The 16,914-nt window shown below is 32.6% G+C and overlaps 1 protein-coding gene across 7 annotated transcripts in view; it reads right to left on the minus strand.

The window, feature by feature from the left end:
- Positions 1-16,914, minus strand: part of LOC111044806 (sex peptide receptor) — a 364,455-nt gene that overhangs the window by 239,184 nt on the left and 108,357 nt on the right. For 5 of the 7 annotated variants that reach the window (XM_039436574.1, XM_039436573.1, XM_039436568.1 and 2 more), the window contains exon 2: positions 2,663-2,757. The exons of 1 other annotated variant lie outside the window; for it this stretch is intronic. The gene's annotated coding sequence lies outside the window, so the exon portion shown is untranslated. Of the gene's footprint in view, positions 1-2,662; positions 2,758-3,516; positions 3,597-16,914 lie in introns of those variants that run through there. One more of the 7 variants, XM_039436571.1, reaches the window with a different exon arrangement.

The raw sequence follows: 16,914 nt of genomic DNA on the forward strand, positions 1-16,914 counted from the left end.
TAACGGTTTTTTATTGTAAGATGTGGTTGGATTCAAGATTGAGGATTATATTATGAAAAATTTATAGCTCCATGATATTTGATTACTGGAAAACACTGATAAATGTTATTCATGTATTCATTTATTCATTCAATGAAATATAGAAAGGCTCAAAGACAAACTCCAGTACGATCCTCAATGACATAATCTTGATAGTATAATATATTAAAATTGAAAAAGAAAATGATATCGCACTTCATTGAATATTTAAAACGATCCCATAACTAATGAGATTAAAGAAGAACGATATTTGGGTTAGATTCAGGAAAGTTAGTGAAGGGATATAGGTTGAAAAATATGTATATACAAAGAAAGAAGAAACAGTTGAAGAAAAATTATTATAGCTCAAAAATAATAATTTATTCATCGATTGAGCAGCATAGTTTTCCACAAGACTTTTTGAATGTATTGTAGCGGTCATAGGAGGGGTTTAAGGAATGGGTTTAGTCTATTGTACAATCTCATTGTTCTATTCAGGTAGTAATTGAAATGGTGAGCGGTTCTGACAAACGGTATTTGGAATATCATATCAAGTCTTGGTCTATAGCATGGAATATAGAAATCTAACAAATTGATGAAATCTGGCATGAATATATTATTATTTAGAATTTCATATAACATTAATGCTCTAATGGATCTTCTGGTTTTCAATTCTTGGACTTAAAATGTTGACCTCTAGGTTTCAGTGGGAAAAGCTATTGGACAAAATGTATTATACTTTCTGAAATAAAGATACTCAATAACTTATTTTCAATAATCTCCAAATCATTATTTATTCAAAAATGAAAATATCGTGAAAGTTTTAATTAATATGAAGATTTAAGAGAGAAATAAAAACAGAAAATCAATGAAATAAAATAATTATATAAGTAAGTAAGATCAAATCATTGATTATTAAAATGGAGTAGGCTGGAAGTAGATCAGGGTATCAACTTTCAGTGATATACAGCAGTATGCAGTGGATGATTAGATTAACATGAGTTTATATAATATATATTTATACAATTTATTCTATAATAGGTTTATAGGTTTGTATTTGTGGGATGGGTGAGGGATGGTTGTCATGTGATCGTTCTAGGGCTGGACAGTTTCAGTCATTCGTTCAAAAAAAAATTTCTTTAATCCAGGATGAAGCTCACTCGCCTCTCGATGGACCTGATAGTAAAGGGAAGTGCATTCCATGCTCGACAGGCACTAACTGGAATGGATTTTGTGAAAATAGTAGTTCGATGATTGGGTATCCTTGAAGTACTAGCTCCGGTTCTAGTATGTGAAGCATCTATCCTCCTACCTTCAGAGACAAATTTGAAATCATCTTTAAAATAGTTCGGATTACCGTATTTCAATATATCTCTAACAAGTTCGACTATTCGAAAAAGCCTTTGATCGGGAAGCTTTAATGTTGAACTAGCAATGTGGGCTGGGGTGATATTATCATGGCGTTGGAGAGAGTAGACGAAACGTAGACAATAATTGTGGCAACACTGTAGTTTATCATTCAGAGTGACTCGCATATCGTTGAGAACAGAATGACAATACATTAAATTTGGGTGGATAAGAGATTGAACTAATAATAAATTAATGTTTCTAGGGAGGATATCGTGCATTTTTTTCAATGCGTGCATGGCTGGGAATACCTTTTTACAAGTTTTGTTCACTTGTTCTGACCAGTCGAGAGTATTATTTATAATAATTCCTAAATTTTTAACTGAGCTACAGTAAGGAATGTCATTACCGTCTACACTAATTTTGTGAATCGATTCAAGGTCAATATTGATTATAAGACGAGAATATCCAATTATAATGGGTTTTGTTTTGATGGGATTAAGCTCAAGGCCATTTTTCTTTGTCCAATCAACTATCGAATTGATATCCTGATTCATTATTCCAACTGTTCCATTAATTTTTCTTATGGGACAGCTTAAATAGATTTGAAGGTCGTCTGCATATGTATGGAAACTGGAGAATTTGATAATGGAAGAAAGGTGATTAGCATACAAAGTGAGGAGGAGAGGGCCTAAAATTGAACCTTGTGGTACTCCATGCATAACGTTTTTCCAAGTTGACTTTTTGTCACCGTTGTGACTTTTTGACTTTGTGACTTTTTGTCACCGTTGACTTTTTGTCAAAGTACTCTTTCCGAAAAATGGACATTGATATGTCCATTGTCCAAAGCTCCGCCAATTTATGTAGATGCATAACAATATTATCTATTTTATCTATAGTTATTACAAATTGCTTTTTTCATATCATATACAGGTCAATAATCATTTTCTTAGTTTATATTTTTTAAATTCATCCATAATTTTGCTGTATTGTAAGCTATTGTATATAAGTGTGAAAGCCAGTATATTGTAATCTACATAAATGAAGTACTCAATCAATCAATCATTCATTAACGTCAGTGCTCTGTGATGGCTCCTGAACAAGTACTGCATACTCTAGATTGCTCCTTACTGTTTCATTAAAAACATTCAATATGACCTCACATCTAGTGAGGTTCAAATTCCCATTTTGCAAATTATTGAAATTGGATTGATTAAAAGATTTCATTTTTGAAGAAAATTAATCATGATTCGGATTGGAAAGGCTTTCAATAATGGAATTACAGTGGGCTTCTTACTTGCATCCGATGTTTAATTGTTGAAGCTATTAGTGGAAACCAGGAGTGATCATGACTCATTCCACGAGTTTTGAAAATTTGAATCACTCGAAGACCTGCAATAGAATAAAACACAATGAGAAATAATGATCCATTAATTTTTTACCATTATGTAATACCTTGATACAAAATACCGTGTTATCATTCAATCTTCCTAATCTTTACAAATAAACCTTCCAGAAAATGTTGTCCTTTTCAGACTGTTCTCCTTGGCTCCGTAGAGATACGAATCTCATAAATCCAGACACGAGTAGTACTCATATTCAGTGAAAATCTTGGTCTTTATTTGCGGCTGAAGTCGTTATGTGGGTCGCATCAGATACAGTCGTGCTACAGAAATGCAACAAACGGCATTATAGTAAATCCTAGTTGGATTGCGAACCAATCCCAATCCAAATCCCTTGAAGAGACCCCATCAAACTTGGATATTCCAACTCGTACTGTGGTTCTATTAGAACATGCTTCATACTATTATACAAGTCGAGTACAATTTCATAATCTTGTGATGCAGTAGAATTTCCACTTTCTCTCACATAGAAAGATGTAAATAAGGTTCTATTATAGAAGAACTATATTCAATGGTTCGTTCATGCTCTAATCTTTCACAATAGAATATCACGTTGTGAAAATTATACAGGACGAAATGTTGAGTTGTGTAAATAACAGTTTAATTTGATGGAGTACGGATCGATTGGAATACTTATATCTTCATTGGTTATATTCAACATTATTCATACATCATAATGAGAATAAAGTTATAAATGCCATAATCATTTCCCACATTATAATAATCAATGAGTGACATTGACTCTCACTTCGAATACATTCAACTGTGAAAATGGATATTTCATATCAAGATAATTGTATAAAATTCGAATAAAGGATAATTTAAACATAATAATATCACTATTGTGCAATTTTCATGTTTCACTTGAATCTATAACAAAACAAGAGTTAGATTGGGTTATGGATATAATAAACTCAAAATAAAAATCAACTCTATCAACTCTCTTGCCGAATTTTCCTGTTGGGATTGGATACATCATTTCATGGAAATAGTACTTTACGTCACAAGTCCGGTAACGATAATTTACCGCATAAGTATGATTGTTTCTGCCCAAAACGTAGTTGAGGGCAGAATAATTATCATATGAATGTGGTAAATACGTTACCGTACAAGCTACGTACAGCATTTTTGTCATACTTATCTGAGGAAGAATAATATTGTTTGGGAAACAGAAACCATCACCTGCTGATGCTCGAGTTACTGCATTCCATAAACATGACCTAGCCCGTAGCGGCTAGTTCATAACAGACAGACCCATCAAGCTCAAATAAAATAATAAAGGCCTGTATTATAAGATTCCAGATGAGTTCTTATAACTTGAAACTTCTTAGATGAGTTCTTAAATTATTTGAGATATTATATCAATTACTCAGATGTTATTAGGACTTAGTGGTCAGTGTCTCCTGAAGCTATTTCCTAGAATGCTGAATGAAGCACACACTGAGACACTGTTAGGAATTTGAATCTGGATCAGTTTGATTGGGATAAGATGTTTTCTGATGATGCAGTAATGGAGGTAATCTTCCTACTGAAGTTCTTTACAATGAGAAGTTTGAATTGTTGTTACCAAGTGAAGACTATACTGCTACCTGCAGGTCATTATGCGAACTATTTTGGAATAAGGAATTTTGTGGTTGTAGTTGACAAAACTCTCACCTGGAGCGCTGGAGGCAGCTGTTTGTATGTTCCTATTCCAGGACTCGGAAACATACTCGACTGTAAAGAAATAGTTATTTGTGCAACTAGTGTGCAAAGTGACAGTTTGCTGCACCGAAAGAAACGTTTACGCCCGAGCCGTAGGCTCGGGCGGAATGGTTTCTTGAGTGCAGCAGAGGAACTTTTTGCACGTATTTCACATTAAGTTTTTCCTACAGTTACCATTGAATATGAAAAGTGGGTAATTATAGGTAAAATTGCCTGAAATGCATCAAATGTTTTTCTGTGTAATTTTATTATTGATAAAAACCTTAATTTATTGTCAAATTGAATAAAAATGTTGTCCTTGGTTATAATATCTAATTAATAACGTGGGCGTTGCCTACTAATTAATAACATGGCCGAAAATGAGATTTTTCCTGCTCGAAATCGGTTTTCAAGTCCGAGGCCGTAGGCCGAGGACTAGAAAAGATTGAGAGCCGGAAAAACATTTTTGCCCATGGTGAGAACGTTATTTTTCGCCTCACAGAAAAATAAACAATATAAATATGAGAATAATTGTTTATTAGGCAAATCTGAGGTAATCTGAATATCAGGAAATTGTCCAAGTATTTTTATTTTTTATTCTGATTTGTCTAAATAACCTAAAAGATTATGTTCAATTATGTAAGAGGTTGAGTTCATACTTTTTATTCTTCCAAATGACAAATGACAATAAGATGATATTATTATAAATGTTTTGATTCTTGAATAATAAACACAAATAATGAAAAGTTTTTTGATCAACTGTTTTAGCACACTTGAAATTTGGCCAATCTGAATGTCAAATTCAACAATGCTTGTTGTCGTTGACTTCGGAAGTTTAGGTTAGAAGTTCTATCCTACTCTGAAAATTGAATTTGAATAGTTTATAATATATATCTTATCTGTATTTTATTCATCCAAATAAAATGATAGTATCTTATTGCAGAATACTTATTCAATTCTTGAAGCATAAACTGATTCCGTTTCATAAACCAGTTCGTAAACACGTTCACATCAAATCAGAACCAGCTTACTTCAAGGTTATTTTACAGCCCTAGCGCCGTAATAGTATATTTCGCACCTAGGGTCGAAAATGTACATTTTCCGGCTCGAGATCGCGGTTTTCAAGTTCGAGACGAAGTCGAGAACTTGAAGCGTTCGAGAACCGGAAAAACATTTTTTCCCGTGTTGCGAACGCTATTTTTCGCCACACCAAAAAAAAAAAACTTCCCAATATTTATAAGAAATTGAAAAATTAATAAAATTCAAACAGCCTATTTTGATTGTTTGAATCTTGGTTATGACAACTTTTACTGTCAATTAATTTCAATATTACTAATTAATAATTTACTATAGTGACCATATTTTTATACTATTAATATTTCAAATAATTGTTTGAATTTTTATAGCTCGCGCTTTGCGCCCGGTGCAATATCTCATGGATAGATGGATGAATAGAATTTTCATTACTATTTTGAAATAATGTGATGAAAAAATTAATATAATTGCATATTTCACAGTTTTGTCTCAAAATATATCTAAAAAGTTGATTGAAATTTAAATTATGGTAACTAATATAAAAAATAGCTAATAAAAGTCGAAATTCATCGACAAAAAAAAATGTCATTGACCGAGATTCAAACCTAGATCGTGTTTGTTATTCACTGAGCTTTGAGAGTTCTTTTGTATTACGCCTTTATGCTCTCGGCTATTGCGTATTGTTGAACGAAATGGCCTGACTGATAACTCTTAGCATACACGTAATACTGTAAACTAGACTTCTAAAAAAGTTTACTTCACTCCTTAAAAGCGTACAACCTTTGACTATAGAAAGAAGGTTGTTCTTTCTATAGAAGAAGGTTCTTTCTATAGTCAAAGGTACAACAGACTTTGGCTCATGACTTATATTATTAAAATTAATATTATTATCTGTTTCACAATAAAATTTTCACTCTGAATTAAGTCAGGTAACGTATGTAGGCTACTATAATATAGTGTATAGCGGCATATTAATTTGAAGCCGGTTTGCCGGCATTTTCACAACAAAATATTGCTCTGAAATCATAGAGAAAACATTCGAAGATTCATTCTTGAGTGGGCCTAATGTTTTCTCTATATGGTTCAATATTGAAGAAAAATTATCTAAAAGTTTTAATAATGAATTACGGAAAAATTACTAGGAATTTTTTAGTCAAGGCTGAGTTTCACCAGTAGGCTTACCTTAAACTTCAGATCTCTGCTGTATTTTCTTGTTATTATAGTTGATTGTGATTGTATTGCATTAAGAAGTGGAATTCGATAATAAAAAAGAAACAATTATTACTCTACCTCACTTTTAAATATTGATACAATTATTGTACTTTGATTTCAAATTCGATTCTTCACTTTTAAATAATTCAGTATCGACTAGGCAGTCGTAGTGAACGGTTGTTTTTGTTAAATGCTCCGTTGACCGTATCTTATCTGACTGATACTGACTCGCGTAAACTGTTGAATTGGAACTTTCCATCGTTGTATTGTTTAACACTGAAATTCTTGCAATTTTTAGAATCGGTTATTCACTCTTCTAACCATGTCTGTGTGTGGTAAGTGCTTAGTATCAATTAAAAGAAACGAGAAGAAGAAACTCACTCCCAAGTCAATCAACCTGAATGGGGATGGCCGGATCTTCGTCAATATGGCGCTTTCCAAGGGCCAGAGAAAACTTTTCAACGCTTCAAGAGAGCTGCAGAAGAGCGGATTGGTGCGTCATGTGTGGTGCGATCGAGCGGGTCGAGTCAAAGTTAGGAAGGTAGACGACGGAAAAATTTTCATTATCAAATCGGAGAATGATCTTGAGCAGTTTCGAGAATAGACTTCTTCATGATTGCCTTACTCATGTATGATGTGTCTATTTATTTTGGACGTGTGTGTAGTTGGAAGTGTCATATCAATGTGCCAGGTTAGTACGGTATCTTATTCAGTTGAGTTTTCCTTTATAGAGGTTCAATTATTGGACTTCTATATTGATAATAATGAAATTTTATTTCGTTCATTATTAATCCTGTTCTCCTATTGTTTGTATTTAAGCTATCAATAGCTGTGAGAATACTTAGATAACAGGTAGCACTTATCAATATCAGTAAAATGTTTTTTCGGGATGTACAGGATTTAGCTCAGTACCTATTTTATCTTTGATTTGGAATCATTACTTCAATCCATTCATAATGAAATAGTATATTACATCTCTGATAATACATTGTAATATTGCATTTATAATGGCCTAATTTATAAATAAATTTAAAAAAAAAAATTAAAAAAATATATTTATATCACAGAATATACATTTTTGGAGAATAATAGGACTGATTACAGTTATATTGAATAATCATATTAGACTTTACCTCAAAATAAATCGTATACCTCAAAATAAATACTATATCTCAACGATAAATCTGATACAGTCAACATATAGCCTACTGTCATCATGAAGATGTTCTACACTTATTATAATATATGTGATTCTATACTTATTATAATATTATGATATTAATATAGTGGACACTAATGGTCTAAGATTATATTTATGTATGTGTATATTATTGTTATTTTTCAATTTTTTCGGTAAATACATGAATTTGGAGAATATTTCACTTCTAAGATAATTAACTATTTGGCACAATCAATATTATTCTCTCTAATCTGATCACTGATTCTGTAATAATATTGAATTAGATTCCGGAATTTGATATTGTACAGCTTCTGACAATTGTAATATTGCATTTATAATGGCCTAATTTATGAATAAGTTAAAATATATAGGCTATATCACAGAATATACATCTTTAGAGAATAATAGGACTGATAACAGTTAAGATTAAATAATCATATTAGAATATTTTGAATATTTTTTTCATTATTTTGAGGTAATTAGAATTTTGTTATTGAATACCGTATTATTTGTCAATGCAACTTGAATTTCTATTTCCACTTATTTTTCTATTAATCGAGATGAATTTAATCGAAGTAGATAAACTCTTATCAATTCTTAGAGGTTGTGATTCTTATCTATTCATAACAGTGATTGCTTGAGATTATCAATCTGTATGATTCTTAATTTATTTGTTGTAGACTATCTAGATTATTTATATTCTGAGCTCATTTTGGATCAATTTGTTACTAAAGGGTTTTAGTTTGATATTGTTTCAAGTTATTTGTTTTCCAAGTGAATTTAATTAATGTAACTAGTGGTTTATTTTTACATTGAATTACTCTAAATATTTTAGAAACTATTCTATATTCAGGTCCTAGTCAATTTGAGCCCTTTGGAAAAAAAAACTTCAATAGGTTTGTAGGTATGGTCTAGTTTAAATTCTTTCTTTCAATTTTTTAATAATTTCATCCTATTCCAGGTTTGAATCATATACGTATCTTATACGAATATCTTACTGGGTTATAAGGAGTCTTCCTTATAACCTTCTCTCAAGTCATAATCCAATAGTTTATTCTATACCTAAAAATGTTTTATTCTACTTCCATTTACTTGTTCCTTTATTTAGATAAAACTACTTTTTGAGTCATTCAGTCTTGTTAGTGCGGTCGAGACTACGAAAACTTCTTTTTTTTCTATTTTTTCCAGTGTTTCGTTTTCATTTCTCTTTTTTTTCATTTAGTAGAAACTTTATACTATGAACAATGATTTTGAATGTAAATATTTAACTTCAATTGAGGACTTTAATGAATATTTTAAGAGTAATGAGAGTCTTATTTTTTTCCATATGAATATTCAAAGCATTAATAGAAATTTTGATGAATTTTTGTTATACTTGAACAATTTAGAAATGAAACCAGATTTTATTGTTTTGTCTGAAGCGTGGATCCAGCCTGATGTAAATATAAATATATATGATATTAAGGGTTATGTTACTTTATTCTCATGTAATGATAACAGATGTGGTGGTATTGTTGTTTATCACAAGGAGGAATTCACCTGTTGCACAGTAGCTAGACAGATTGATGGGGCAGATTCTCTTATATTGGAATGTGTGTACAATAATGTTTGCTTCACTCTGATAGGAATTTATAGATGGCATGGAGTTCCGGTTGATCGTTTCTTGACTGATTTTAGTGATATGTTGAGTAGCATTAAGAGTTCGGTTGTTGTATGTATTGGTGATTTTAATATAAATGTTAATAATTCTGATCGAATTAGCGACAGGTACTTTGAAATAATCTCTTCTAGTGGTCTTGAAAATTTGATTGATATTGATACACGTGTCACGGAAAATACTTCAACGTGCATTGATCATGTGTTGCTGAGAGGTGTTGGTCCATCTTCTGCGCGCTCTGCTGTTCTTGAGGTCTCTATAAGTGATCACAGAGCTGTGTGTCTTTCTATGCTGGCAAAAAAGTCTCGGCCAGGGGTGAATTTTGGTTCATTTCATGAAATAAATTGGGATGTTCTCACAGGATTACTTACAATCCAAGATTGGTCTGTTGTATTCAGTGCCGAAAGTGTTAATCACGCATATAATTGTTTTTGTTATGTTTTGGACTCTGCCATTCAATCATCTAAGGTCACTAAGTCCACTCAAATAAATCACAAGCAACGATTATTGAAGCCTTGGATGAACAGTGGACTTTGTGAAGCTATTCGGTCAAGGGACAAATTATATAAGAAGACAATGAATGAGCCTGAGAACATCAGATTGAAACATGAATTTGTTACTTTGAGGAACAAGATAAAAATGTGGGTAAAGATAGCAAAGGAGAGATATTACTATGATCGGTTCCAGACTGTAAGAGGTAATTCCAAAAAACAGTGGAAACTTATCAATGAATTGATTGGAAGAGGAGCCAAGAAAAGTAAATTCAATTTGGTAACCGAGGATGGTGTTGTAAGTGAAGATTCAGAGGTTGCTAATCTGTTCAATGAATACTTTGTCTCTGCACCTAAGTCTGCTGTTCCACCCCCTTTTCCTCAGCAAGCGTTGAACGACTATAACAATGTTTTCAGAGAGCCACGTTGTGATAGATCACTGTTTTGGTATCCGATTTCTTCTTTGGAGATTGAAAAAGTCATTGCATCCCTGAAAAACTCTAAGGCCCCTGGCATCGATGGATACTCATCAGTCATGGTCAAGAAAATAAGCACAATCATCAGTCCAGTGTTATGTTTCATATTTAATTTAAGCATTTCTGAGGGTGTTTTTCCATGTAAACTCAAAATTGCGAAAGTAGTTCCAATTCCCAAAAAAGGTAACCCAAAATTAATCCAGAATTATAGATCCATTTCTCTTCTCTCTGTTTTCTCAGTTATATTTGAAAAACTGATCAAAAATCGCTTGTTGACTTTCCTAAATTCAACTAATTTTTTCTCAAATTGCCAATTTGGTTTTAGAGAGGGCCTAGGAACTGAGTTGGCTTTGAGAAAGTTCATTTCAGAGATATGTTTGAACATCAATAATAGAGAGGTGAGAAGAGTATCTGGCTTGTTTTTGGACATTCGGAAAGCCTTTGACACGGTTGACCATGCAACACTCATTAGGAAATTGGAAGCAGCTGGTATTCGTGGTTTGCCTCTAACTTGGTTCTATTCATACCTTTCTGAACGGTCTCAGGCAGTTAGCATTGGCTTGAGTTCTAGTCCACTTCTTATGGTGGATTGTGGAGTTCCACAAGGCTCTGTATTGGGACCTATCCTGTTCCTGGTGTATATTAATGACCTGTATCATGGCCCTTTCAGTGGAAGGTTCACAGTTTTTGCTGATGACACTGCCCTTTCTTATGGTGCAACCTCAGATTCGGATCTGTATGATCAGATGTCAAATGACCTTCGCTTGATTTCTGTGTGGTTTGCATACAATAAATTGAGCCTGAACCTTGAGAAAACCATCTACCTGAATTTTGGGATTGCATCTTCATTCATGCTTATCCAGCCCTTGAAGTTTCATTTTGTTGGTTGCAATGAAGTTGATTGTGGCTGTGGAATTATAAATCAAGAGAGAAGTGTAAAGTATCTTGGCATTACCGTTGATGATGATTTATTGTGGAAAAACCAGATAGAGTCAATGAAAAAATACTTGCGTTGCCTTCTACATAGGGTTTTCAGTCTTAGAAACTTGTGTCCAACATTTGTTCTGAGAGACCTCTATTTTGCCCTTGCTCAGTCTCGTCTCTCATATGGATTAGTTTGTTGGGGAAGTACTTACATAACCCATTTGAAGCCTGTATTGTCACTCCAGAGAGCCTTAGTAAGAGCAATAGTTGATAATCAAGAAAATCTGGATTTATTCTCTTCTTTTCAGTCTATGAAAATTTTGCCTCTGAGACACTTGTATGTTTTCAAGGTATTATCTCAATTCTATTGGTCTAGTGGGAATGAAGGCGCTACCTTGGGGCACGAGGCCAATGATAGGAGAACTAGGTTTGCTGAAAGGTTTCCCATTCCTAGACCTCATAGTACTTTTTTCCAAAAGTCTTTCTGTTTCCTGCAAGGAAGATTTTTCAAGCAACTGCCTCAGGATATTGCTTCTGCTAGTTATCCTCTCCCAATTTTCAAAAGAAAAGTGAAGAAGATAATCTTGGCTCTCAATATTGATGTGATTGAAAGTTGGTACCACATCCTAAGATAATCTATTCAATATTCCCTTAGCTTCATATTTCTAAGATCTGGCATTTCAACATAATATAGCTTTCAGGTTATTAGGTTGCATAACTGTTATTGTATTTTTGGCAGTTGCTGCTATTTTCTAAGTTCTATTCAATTACTATTTTTCTTAGCTCTATCCACCTTTCTATTCCTGGGTTATATGATTGCTGGTTTAATTCTGAACATTAATTAATTATATTAATCACATGTTTTTTTTCTAATTATAGACCTCATTACTCTCATTACTCTTATAACAATGTTTCTTTTTCATTAACTTACTCATTATATTATGGATGTTTATTTTTTTTCAGTTTATTTTCAAAAATAGTCCTTGTATTGTAATTTTAGAGATTTATTGATACTCCTGTGCGCGGACGGAAATTTCATTTCTTTGCGCCCAGTACATTTGCCATAATATTATGTTTGCTTGTATTTGAACACAATGTTACTTTTGCTTTTCTTTTGTTGAGATTTGTAATCTATTGTTCACTATTTTTTGTATTTATTTTAATTTTTTATGGCAAATAAAAGTTTCTATTCTATTCTATTCTATTCTGGGGAAATTTCAAATCCCTGGCCTTTGTAGAAACAAAATGGCGGCATATTATAAAGCGATAATAAATTAAATAACATTGAAAAGGTGTTTTTGGTTTTATAAAATATTTTCATTGTTGCACTTTAGGGCAATATAACTTTTGAATAAAACAACTAGAACAAGGCCTATTAAAAAACCTCAAGGGCCGATTTCCGAGCACGGGATTTAGCTAAGTTATGGACTTTAACTGGCTTTAAACTCGTGAGTCAGGAAATTGGCTTTCCGAGTCAGAGCGTTAAAGTAGTTGAGTGTTGAGGACTTGAATAGACTCTGGAGTTTAGAGATCACGTTAGACCCTGGAGTTTATAATAAATTTTGCTTTTTGAGTGAAGGGCTTATAAGTCCAGGACTTGCATTAGATTCTCGCCTCAGAAAGAGGCGATAATTTGACGATAACTCTACAAACTACATAAACTCACTCAGTTTCATTAATGCAACAGGAAATCAATCCCAGAGATACATACGTATTCCGCAATGGGTTTTGTATTCTCTCCTGTTGAATACTTTTTTTTATCAGATAACTTGATCATGGAATATGAATGAGAATGATCACTTTGATGATATTCATACATTCATAGTGAATATTTGAAAATGAATTTTCTATAAATTTTCAGAAATTGAGGATGATAATAATTAGACTTAATGGCGTCATGAATATGAAACAATAGATATGATTTTATGAATTGTATTTCGGTATTGATATTGAGACAACATAGTTAAAAGTGTTCACTAATGTAGATTAATAATTAAATTTAATGGATTAATAATATCACAAGTGTAAGAGTAACAAGAGTTAATGGACTTGTCTACTCATCAAATGAATCATAGGATTTTCAAAGAGTAGGTTATTTTTATCAGAAACTCAACTTTACTCTAAAGAAGTAGTTCCGTGAAAGTCTGGTTTCTCATTTTTTTCCTCAAGTTTCCTCTAACGAAGACAACCGTCATCGAAAAATACGAGAGAAGTAAGAATCACAATTGAAGGATTGCAAAAATCGCCCTACGGTACAATAGTTGCGTTGAAAAAGCAGTTTGAGATCAACTCTTGGAACGTTGTTGGAGCGCAACAGGAGATTTATCTCGATTTTCCGTGTCAGATTGGATGCCGAACTCTTGATAGAGTGGCATCACGAATCACGAATGAAGGATTCACACAACTGTGATAAGTGCCGCGGGTCACTCAGACCAAGTCATTTGGGTTTCTCAAAGATTTCCTCTCGAGTTTCACAATAAAATACGAATGGCAGATAGTGAGGAAGCGATCAGAGAGGAGAAAAGGAGGGAAGGAAGGACGTGTTCGTGAGTGGGAGAGATTCAAGTTTACATAGATATAAGAAGATGAAATGATAGGGAAGGAATGAGAGAGAGTGATATCAACAGCAGTTGGTTTGGTTCCATTAATAGACTGATGAACCGTTTGTATGGTTTTCCAAGGTCAGCCAATGTTGATACTCTTTAATGGCTTATTATTATTATTATTATCATCTTTATTATTTTATCTTTCAATGTTATTACATTAGTGTCATTTGCATTGTAAATAAATAAATAAATGGAATTCATATGTCTTATGAATATAATATTTTTATTGGAATCTTAGAACTCATTTTCGATACTCTTAGGTGCGAATTCAGCGAGTAAGTCGAGGTGGAGATCTATCCAAAGGAGTCATTGATATAGAAGAACGCTAGTAAACTAAAATCTTCATATCAACCTCACCTTACTGTTCTGTTCGTACAATAAACTATAACGCTGCCTATTACGTAATCTACTTGTATGAAAATAGTCAATTAATATTCTCTTCAAGTTGCAATATAAGAGAGAGGTTTGTATAGGTTATTCTTATTCTATCGTGGAAGAAATGTAACTAAAAAGATGAGAAGTGTAATCAATGGCATCTGGAATGTTCTTGAAGAGCTCTTTCCCGTGTTACATAATGAGTAGCCCACTATTCAAGAGAGAGATACATTTTTTCTCCATTCAACGAAATTGGAGTTTGGCATGAATTGAGATATCAGTATAAAATGGCATCAGAGAGAGCTATATGATTCAAGATTACACATTATCATAATGTTTTCCTAAGTAAGTTGGGCTTTATTCAACATAAAAACCAGAGTGTAAAAGTAGAGAGAGAGAGAGTGTTGTTAGTTATGTGATGGTGTAAAAAGGAGAAATCATGGAACAAGTTGTCATGTTGTACTCTAACTTGACCTTACTATTTCTGCTACAAAGTGTCATGTAAAGTATTCTATGGAAATCCAGATCCATTCCATTGAGCAGAGGGATGAATATCATGCTTGAGAGAGCTAGAGCTTGTTCACTCAAGTAAAATTTAAACATGAGCTTGTACATTTTAAAGAGAACTCACCATGACTTGATACTTTTTCACAACTTATATTATCAAGAATGTGCCAGTTTTTCTGCTCTTTGCTGAGAAACTTTTCAGGATTCAAGTTTATCAGCATTATTTCCTGTAATCAACATCCTATTTTTCTCTCAAGGTAAGGCTTCATCATATTCAATGAAAGCTTGTGAATACTCTAATGTTTAATATTCTTAACTCTGTAATTATTCTTTCAAGCCATTTACTTAGTTTCCATTTATGATGTCTTCCAGTTGTGGAGAGTAATTTGAGAAGAATGTTGAGTTACATTTCTGTAATGATAATGAAAAAACGCTGTAGAGTACAAGAATAGTGAACTTAAAGATTGCAAATACAGAAACTCCTATTCTCGGAACATCAGCTTTCCAATCAAGACCACAAAATTAAAAATCTTCTTTGAAAGTTTCTCGACCGCTTTCCAGCTTCTTCTAAAGAGGAAATTGTTCTCTTCATTACGACCCCTCCACAGAAAACCCATTTATCCATGTTATAAAAGTCGGAAAAGTTTAAGAATTGAATTGTCAAACTTTTTTATTATACCTGAATATTCCATTATGGCATATTTCTTGATAAAATTGAATGCTGATGTTAACATTCACATTTCTCTCAATATTCGGAAATTATGTTTTTAGATTCAAAAATGAAATATTATGTTGATACGTCCCCTCTCTTTTTATTAGAGCCAGAGAAAAATTATCATCACTTATTCTTATTATCACTTGTTCGTTCCAAATGATTATAAAGTAATACGAGTACTAATTTGAAGCCTTTAGATGGATAAATGCGCACTTCAAAAATGTATTGATTATGTTTTTCTTCATCATGTGGACAACCCAGATCATGACATGTTGTATTTCATTGGCACGTGAAATAAATCTACTCTGTTATCCTATTATATTTTTATATCTGGTTATTTATGTTTTACGGATCTCGAAAACTGCTCTAACGATTTTCACGAAATTTGGAACATAGTAGGTTTATGATATAAAGATTCGATTGCACTAGGTCTCATTCTTTGGAAAACTCGCGGAACGACATTAAAAGGATAATTAATCCTTGGAAAACAGCTGATAATTTCGACGTCTCTCGATAACAGAAGATTCGTGTGCCTGTGTGGGAGAGAGACAGAATTATTTCCAGCTGTGTAATCTTAATCAATTAGCGAGAAATTTCATCTAGCTAGACAATTTTTAATCGATTTGATCAACATATAATCTGATTTGTTGACATGACATGATAATCCTCCTAAACTAGAGTATATCATAATTTTCAAAGTTTATCATTATTTGACATTATTATTTCAAGTGATTAGTGAGTGTTATTTTGTTATTGAATTTGGTTTGTATATGATCTAAATTATATATTTTTTTGTTTTCAAATGTTTGAACAGGAAATTGAACTTGAATTCAAGTGAATGGAACATAACCTACTTTCTTGACTATTTATAGTGTATAAATCAAAATTCGGGAAAGAAACAGTTTTGGGCTGTGCGTGTTAATACTTCTTCAATAATTTTTAAGAATTGTGTTTGGTTTATCAATAGTCAATAAATAAATAACGAGCGAAGCTCGGTGCCCCGATATCAGACATTATAATATATAAATCATGAATGATGGAGCCAACTGCTTCTCAAACAATGTTATTACATTATCCCAACAAAATGATGTTTGTCGCCCGTTATCAATCTCAATAATTATACAGAGTTTATATTGTAATCCCTGTGTCACTTATGTCGTAGTTTATTACTGAGTTTTACAGAGCATTGCTACTATCTCTGTCTATATATTATTCATAACTATAAATAAAGTAATGTACAGTATCACGTTGACGTTTTGAATGTTTTTGACTTCTAACATGTTCG

This window comes from Nilaparvata lugens, chromosome 10 (genome assembly GCF_014356525.2).
Source record: "Nilaparvata lugens isolate BPH chromosome 10, ASM1435652v1, whole genome shotgun sequence".
In the NCBI taxonomy this organism is placed as follows: domain Eukaryota; kingdom Metazoa; phylum Arthropoda; class Insecta; order Hemiptera; family Delphacidae; genus Nilaparvata; species Nilaparvata lugens.